Genomic DNA, 8916 nt, shown 5'->3' on the forward strand with positions numbered 1-8916 from the left:
ACATTTTAGCCTGCTTAGTACAAGACAGGCTAGATTCCGGACTCCAGGGGTAGGATCTAACTCTGGCAACTATTGAATCCAATGGTACAACCTACCTCCGTCAACTACATTCTAGTCTGCTCAGCACAGGACAGGCTAGATTCCAGACTCCGGGGGTAGAACCTAGCACTGGCAACTAAGGACTCAAGGGTTACCTCCTACCTCTTGCGACAACATTCTAGCCTGTTCAGCACTGAATGGGCTACATTCCGGTCTCCAGGGGTAGGACCTTCCTCTGGCAACTACATTCTAGTCAACCATGATGGCAGGTCTGTAGATGGTACTCAGTGTGTAAAGGACCTGTGATGTTGTCATGATCATTGTCACATGATCAAGATCTCCCAGGTCCTTTACATAGAGGGCAGTATAACAGAGTGGAGAATGTGAATGTGAAGGGGAGCTTCTAAAGACAAAAAGAGATTCCCTGCTACTTTGTAATGTATTACCAGCGAGACAACCCTTTCTTGGGGCTGTCAATATGGATAATGGTGTGGAGGGGGTGGGGGAGTGGAGAAAGGGAGTAGTAAGAGGAGAAAGGGGCTGCCCCTGGAAGGGGTGGTTAGAGGAGTGAGTGTTGCTATTAGTGTGGATGGGGGCAGGGAAGGGTTAGAACTGTCTTAGAGAGGTAGAGATGGGAAAAGGACTGCTGCACTGTATTGTTGGTTTCCTTTAAGTGTAGCAGTATTGCCACAATATTCTGGTTTATCGCTGGTAGAGAAGTATTTATTGCTGCACTGTGGTGCTGGTTTAGCGCGACTAGGGAATAAAATGTGCACTACCTGGTGGTATTTGAAGCTGTTCTGTAGCATGTGTTTGTTGGTGAGGCACAGGCAAAAACATGGAATGCTCAAAAAGGTTGAGAAGTCCTAAAATAGGTCGCCCTGATTCATAGCAAAGGAAGCTGATGGCTCCTCATGTGTCAATCATTCTTGTGACAGCAGGTAGCATAATGACTGCGGTCACGAGAGGCTGCTCTGTACCTTTATGCTTTGGTGCTGTCATTACTGCACAACAGAGTAGAGAGGCACAGATCAGAAAATTATGTTTGTTTTGCACATAGTGGCCATTTGATGCTATACAGGGACTGATATTATATGGAGCTGCATGGGGGGGGGTAATACTGTATGGGGGTTGCATATAATTCAATATGTGAGGACTGCAGGGGGCCTCTTACTATATAAGGGCTGCAGAGAGGGAAGAGATGTACTTTTTTGATGCTGCAGAGAGGGGTCTTATGTGGGGATGCACAGAGAGGCCTGATACTTTATGGGAATGGGAACTGCGTAGATGGACCTATACTATATATGGGCTGCACAGAGGGTCCCATAGTACATTGCAGTTATGGCAAACCTGGCACTCCAACTGCTGCAACAAGGTGCCAAAGTTCTTTCAATGGCAGATACTAGAGAGAGTATTAATGGACAGGAGAGTACTTCAAGATGGTTCCGGCTCAAGAAAGAGAAAAAGGAAAAGTGAATTACTGTGAAAAGATACCCCCTATAAATCCCTGAATGTAACTGATTAGTGGAGCATTTGCTACATAGTATATAGCACACTCCCTGTATGCATCATGGCCTCATGTCCTACTGATTCTGATGGCGCTGCACCTGGAGGGGGCTAAGGCAAATTCCACACCTGCCGGCCCTGTCTCTGGGTCCCCGCACACTGACAGCCCACTCAGCCAATCACTGCCATGCCAGTGGAACGTGGACAGGTAAGCATGGTGTCTGGAGCTAAGAAGTTAATTTTTACAAATCTATAGCACAATACATTCTCGCAGCAGACTAAAAATCCGCAGCTGCAATGGAGTGCTATAGACTTTAATAGAAACTATCACTGTGTGAAATCCTCTGACAGGCAGCTCAGATGCTGCTGCCACCAGGATCGGGAAGCTGTGGAGCACAGGAGAGAAGACTGGGAAGAGGTAAGGTGTCAGGTGTTTGGACAAGGGCTGCATGGATATTGCTAATGATATCCATGCAGCCCTTACTGCCCAATTATGGGGCTGTCTAATAGATCCAGTAAATGAGCGCCGATCTAGCAGTGTCTCTTATTCTACTGTATACAGACATTGATCATGTAGAGAGTTTTCTTCTGCATGTTTCTATGATATTCCTCACCCCATCCTCTGTGTATAGAGTGCAGGAAAGGAAAAAAGGAAGAAAATACCAAGGGCTTTACAAATTTCTCATGACATCTTATCTTATCTGCTCATATTTTGCGTCTGTGCCTTTCATCCTGGCATCCACTTGTGATAATTAGAGCTCTAGGTGGCAATCCAGAGGCTTACTGTTAGTTATTTGTATAGACCAGCATCCTCCTCTCCATATATTTCAGTAATAATGTGAGCATAAGGCATAAGAACATTGACCGCAATGTTGTAGGAAATCCTTGAAGACACTGAATAGAGCTTTATGAATTCAAATGTCACTAAAGATAACTGTTTTTGACCTTGTAAGGCTTAGATCATTGTTGTCATGTATGCTGCTATTATTTATTACTTTGACTATTGTACTTCATTGCTAACTGCATCCCAGTGAATAGACTGGCTAGGCTGTAATATATCATGAATGGAAGCACTAGAATAATATTTCTTTAAACTATTCTACTTATATAGCTTTTTTTTTTTTTTTAGTTATGCTTCATATGTTTTGTGTATAGTTGAGTCACTTGGCCTTGTTTCCAAATAAAAGTACTTTTTTTCACCATAATTCTTTAATGAACTCAACATTTGGCTAGATTTCTCCAAACAGTACGGTTGATGGCAATTTTAGAATCTTCTAACAAGTAAGCATGAGCTGTTATCGGCTGCATTGTTCCTTAGGACAATTGCATCTATGGTCCTCAGCGTTACCCATATCTTTGTGCTTCTTCAAAAAAAAGCTTGAATAGCACACACTTTAAATTCTTGCCTGGGGAAGCCCTTGCTGATGTACCATAACTATCTTGTGTTATCAGTTATGTATACACTGTAGCACTTACAAATCTGAACAAGGAAAAGAATGTGCTTTTATTTCCATTAAAGCTGGGTTCACACACAGTATATTTCAGTCAGTATTTGGTCCTCATGTCAGGTCCTCATAGCAACCAAAACCAGGAGTGGATTGAAAACACAGAAAGGCTCTGTCCACACAATGGTGAAATTGAGTGGATGGCCGTCATATAACGGTAAATAACGGCCATTATTTCAATACAGAAGCCATTGTATTAAGATAACAGAAAATATTTGCCATTAAATGGCGGCCATCCACTTGATTACAACATTATGTGAACAGAGCCTTTCTGTGTTTTCAATCCACTCCTGGTTTTGGTTGCTATACAGCCTCAAATATACAGCCTGAAATATACTGTGTGTGAACCCAGTAAGGCTGGGTTCACACTATGTATATTTGAGGCTGTATTTGTGAGTCTGTATAGCAACCAAAACCAGGAGTGGATTGAAAACACAGAAAGGCTCTGTTCACATAATGTTGTAATTGAGTGGATGGCCATCATTTAATGGAAAATATTTGCTGTTATTTTAAAACAACGGCTGTGGTATTGAAATAATGGCCGTTATTTACTGTTATATGGCGGCCATCCACTCAATTTCAACATTGTGTGAACAGATCCTTTCTGTGTTTTCAATCCACTCCTGGTTTTGGTTGCTATGAGGACCTGACATGAGGACCAAATACAGCCTCAAATATACATAGTGTGAACCCAGCCCCCATGTGTATAACAAAATTGTAGTATTTGGTTCTCTTACCAAACTATTTGAAAATAGAGAATAGGAACATTACCATATTTTTGTACACATTTGATGGAATAAAAGCACATTTCTTGTTTGTTCACATTGATGAATGCTGCAATGGACTTTGTTTTATTTTATAGATAGATCTATTAAATCTTTTTTTCTAATATAAAGATACCTTAAAATGTACCTGTAACAAAAAAACAACAACAAACTTTTGACATGTCAGAGAAACATAACCAAAGGAGAAAGTCCAACAAATTTTAATGGTACAAGGGGTGGATGATGCACACAGGAAAGTCAGCAATTCCAAAAGCTAACCAAGGAATCATCCAAAGTCCAACAACATTCAGAGCAGAGGATTTAAGTTTTAAGGCTTTAAATACAAATACAAGTAGAAAAATGAAGCCCCCTGTTTGCACTTGGATATATAATTAAAGCCTTAAAACTTAAAGGGGTATTCCGTAAAAAAAATAACTTTCCCCCTATCTACAGGATAGGGGGAAAGAAGAAGATTGCGGAGGGTCCGACCCCTGAATAAGAGATGATTGAACATCGGGAATTTTCTGGTTTGATTGAACTCGAACCTTCTCGAACCATCGTCATTTGATTCCCGATGCCTTCCCGTTTCATGGGGAAGGTGGAGACAGCCCGAGTACTGCCTGGAAAACAGAGATACAGCCTAGGTAATAGGCTGTATCCCTGTTTTTCAGTCGGTACTCGGGCTGTCTCCACCTTCCCCACGGAACGGGAAGGCATTGGGAATCAAATGACGAAGGTTCAAGTTCGATCGAACCTGAAAATCCCCGATGTTCAATCATCTCTACCCCTGAATGGCCCGGCGATCTCCGTATCAGACCCCATTGGCTCTGTTATAAATAGAGCCCTGGGTCTGCACTTGACCCGAGGCTCTATTCATAAGACGGAAAGAGCTGAGTATGCCGGAAAAGAGCGTCGCTTTTCCATCGCTCCTTAGGAATAAATAGAGCCACAGGTCACTTGTCGACCCCGGGGCTCTATTCATAACAGAGCCAGCGGGGTCTGATTTGAAGATCGTCAGGGGGTACCAGGGTCGGACCCTCCGCGTTCTCCTACTTTACTCCTATTCTGTAGCTAGTGGAAAAATTAATTTTTCCAGAAATATCCCTTTAATCTTCTACTGTAAATGATATTGGACTTTAAGTTTGGATGTCAGAGAGACATGTCAATAGTTTTTATCAGTAGATTGAGCAGAGTCTGCTCTGTGTCACTTTGCAGAGATGAGCCCCATAGACTTTCATTATGCATTTCACTATTTGGTCTAAAGACTCTGACCCCAACGGGCAAATACTTTTGACATGTCTCTGACATGTCAATTTTTTTTTTGCCTTTTTAACCACCTTTTTGTGTGCATTGTAAGTTGGAAGGCACATTCAGCCTTAATGGTAGCAAAAAGTAGAAATACAGGCACTACCCAGACCTTCTGGGGATCAAATGACAAGGATACCGCTAGGTTTGACAACCCCTTGTTTCTGGTAGTGTTTAGCAAGCATGAACAAGTAGTATAAACAGGTCTCATATGAGTCCTGTACAAGGAAGCAAAGACTTTGTGGCACTAACCAATGCATTTAAAGTGACTCTGTACCCACAATCTGATCACCCAGAACCGCCTGTACTTTCCAATAGCTGCTTTTAATCCAAGATCTGTCCTGCGGTCCGTTCGGCAGGTGATGCAGTCATTGTCCTAAAAAACAACTTTTAAACTGGCAGCCCAGTGCCCAACAGGCGTGGCCTAGATTGTGTATGCATTAGGCTGGTACAACCTCTCTGTCCCTCCTCCCTACCCTTCTCATCATTAGGAATGCTCCCGGCAGATTGCCTTCTATTCATTAGCTGAGTTAGCCCGGCACACGGGCTGGATCATTAAGCAGCTGTGCAATGTTCAGACAGGAGTAAATGTTTCAGTGGCATTTCTTCTGATGAAGAGGGTGGGGAGGAAGGACGGAGGGGTGGTGCAAAGTTAGGGCACAGATACTCCCGTTTGGCATGGGCTGCAAGTTTAGAAGTTGTTCTTTAGGACAATAACTACATCACCTGCCGAACGGACCCCAGGGCAGATCTTGGATTAAAAGCAGCTATAGGAAGGTACAAGTGGTTTGGGGGGGGGGGGGGTCAGATTGTGGGTACATAGTCACTTTAAACTGGCATAACTTTATTTCCACATCATGGCAAAGGACATGAAAACCAGGTAACATCCACTTTTTGCTACTTCATGTGCTTCTTTTTGGCTTTAAATCATGCCTATTTAACTTTAATTAGGTATGTACTTTAACATTGTGGCCAATTATTATTATATGTCACCAGTGTATACATCATACATATCAGCAGTGTATATACCCCACGTAAAACTATATACAGTTTATATACCTAACCCCTCCAATATCAAGGGGTATGGGATTCCCTAATTGTTTTTTTTTTAAAACATCCACAGTTAGCAGGTCACTAATGCTTGTTAATATACATAAAATACATGTGAAAGGTTATGTGTTGGTGCTACACCCACTTTTAAGTAGGTTTATTTAGAAAAATTAATACAGGTGTATTATTAACCCCTTGACAACCCAGGATGTACCTGTATGTCCATATGGGAGTTCGGAGGGGGGTCCACGGTTATTAGCAGGCACAAGCCAACTGCCACACCCAGCTAATTAGCCATTTAAATGCAGCTGTCAAAACTGACAGCTGCATTTAAATGGCTATTTTTCCCCATCGGTGACCACCCAATCCCTGCTTCTGGCCACGCTGGTGTTCAGTAACGCTGATCCTGGCTCGACCCTCCATTGCTCAGGGCTCCAGCAGCCCATAGCAATGGAACAGTGATCTCATGTACTGCATTGATCTCTATAAATGATCAGTATAGTTAACATAGAGGTCCTCCAGGGGGCTTCAAATTACAGTGTAAAGAAAAAAAGTTTGACAATTTAAAAAGCTTACTTTGAAAGTTTAATTGAAAGTTTAAATCACCACCCCCCTTTCCCATTTTATAAATAAAAATAAAAAAACAAGCATGAACTATTGAAATGTGGCATTCTTGATCTTAAACGGTAAACAGCATAAGTGCAAAAAAATGCCCTAATTGCTAGTTTTTTTAGACACATTAGATCGAGAACAATTATATAAAAAAAAAAAAGCGATAAAAAGTTGCTTATACGCAATCAAGGTACAGCTAGAAAGTACACATCATGGCAAAAAAGACACCTCACACAGCCCCATAAACCAAAGGATTTAAAGATGGTAATCGAGCAATTTTAGGAACATTAAGGTTTTTTCTTTTTAAAGGTTTTTAAAAAATTTTAAAGCTGTCAAATAAAATAAAGAAGTATACAAGTTGTCTATTATTGTAATCATACTGATTTGAGGAACATAGATAACATATTAGTTTTATGAATTTAAAAAAAAATGTGTGTTGTGTCTTTTCTTTTCTTTCCCAATATCACTTTGCATATATTTTTCCCCAGTTTTGCTGCATTTTCTATGGTTAAGTTTGTGGCTATGTTCACACAACGTCAAAAATTGAGAAAAAACATCCGATTTCGCTATTTAAAAAAACGTTCGTTTTTGCAGCAATTTAACTGACTTCAATGCAATTGCATTGAAGTCAATGGGAAGACGGATGTCCTATGCACACAATGCATTGAAAAACGGACCTTTTTGCCGCGGACGTCAAAATAATGAACATGAACATTATTTTCGGACGTTTTTTGCAAATAGCGGACGTTTTGTATTAGTTGTTCATACACAGTTCTTCTATTGTCACCGTTCTTTCTCCGTTTTTACTATTAAATTCAATGGATCTTTCAATTAAGCCACAACCAAAGGGCAATTAGTAACCCCAAAATAAGATAATGTGCAAACACCCGTCATTGCACTAAGGGGATGCCAGGCTTCGAAAAACGTCCGTTATTTTAGACTCATAATAACGGACGCCATTTTAAACGGAGCTGAAAAAAACGTTGTGTGAACATAGCCATAGCCATAGTGAACATAGTGAACATAGCCATAGTGAACATAGCCATAGTCATTGCAAAGTACAATTGGTGTCTCATAAAATAAGGGCTTATATGCCTCTGAAGGTGGGGGGGGGAGGGGAAACAGCGCTATGACCTTTTAAACACGGGGAAGAAAAAAACGAAGGTGAAAAAACACAAGTTGGCATGTTCATCAAAGGGTTGATAACACTAATATGACCTTATGGCTGCAAATTTCAACAGATATGTTTTAATATGAAATAGAGATATTTGCAAATATTTTTCTAGTACAGTCTGAATGGCTGTCACCTATAGGTATAAAGATAAAAAAAAAAAAAAAACACAAGTAACTGAGTTGTCATTGTCTACTGGCTTACTCATTTATGGAATCAACAATATCAGATCATGTCTTCCATTCACAATGGATGACACTGGTTTCTGTTGTTCAGCTGTGCAAAGAACATGTTACCTTTTAAAAGCATTCCTAAGATTAAATACCAAGAAAGAAGCATCTTTAATCTCTAAGAGTGCAAGTTTGACTTACGTTTAACCTGATAAAATTCAACTATATCTACCCTAGACTCCATGTTGCAATAATCGATAGAAGATGGAGAATCAGAACAATAATAGTATATTGACCAAGCAATATGATTACATAGTTACATAGTTACATAGTTAATACGGTTGAAAAAAGACACATGTCCATCAAGTTCAACCAAGGAGGGGATGGATACAGGGAAGGGGGAGGGGTGATAGGTTCTATACATATGCATTTATATTATTTTGCTCTAAGAACTTGTCTAGCCCTGTTTTGAAGCTCTCTACTGTTTTTGCTGTGACCAGATCATGTGGTAGACTGTTCCACAGATTTACAGTTCTCATGGTAAAGAAGGCTTGTCACCTCCGGAGATTGAACCTTTTTTTCTCCAGGCGGAGGCAGTGCCCTCTTGTCCTTTGAGGGGGTTTTACCTGGAACATCTTTTCCCCATATCTCTTGTAGGGGCCATTTATATATTTAAATAAGTTAATCATATCTCCCCTTAAACGTCTCTTCTCCAGACTAAACAAATGTAATTCTTTTAATCTCTCCTCATAACTAAGATGCTCCATTCCCCTTATTAGTTTAGTTGCCCGTCT

This window comes from Dendropsophus ebraccatus, chromosome 10 (assembly GCF_027789765.1).
Source record: "Dendropsophus ebraccatus isolate aDenEbr1 chromosome 10, aDenEbr1.pat, whole genome shotgun sequence".
NCBI classification, from domain to species: domain Eukaryota; kingdom Metazoa; phylum Chordata; class Amphibia; order Anura; family Hylidae; genus Dendropsophus; species Dendropsophus ebraccatus.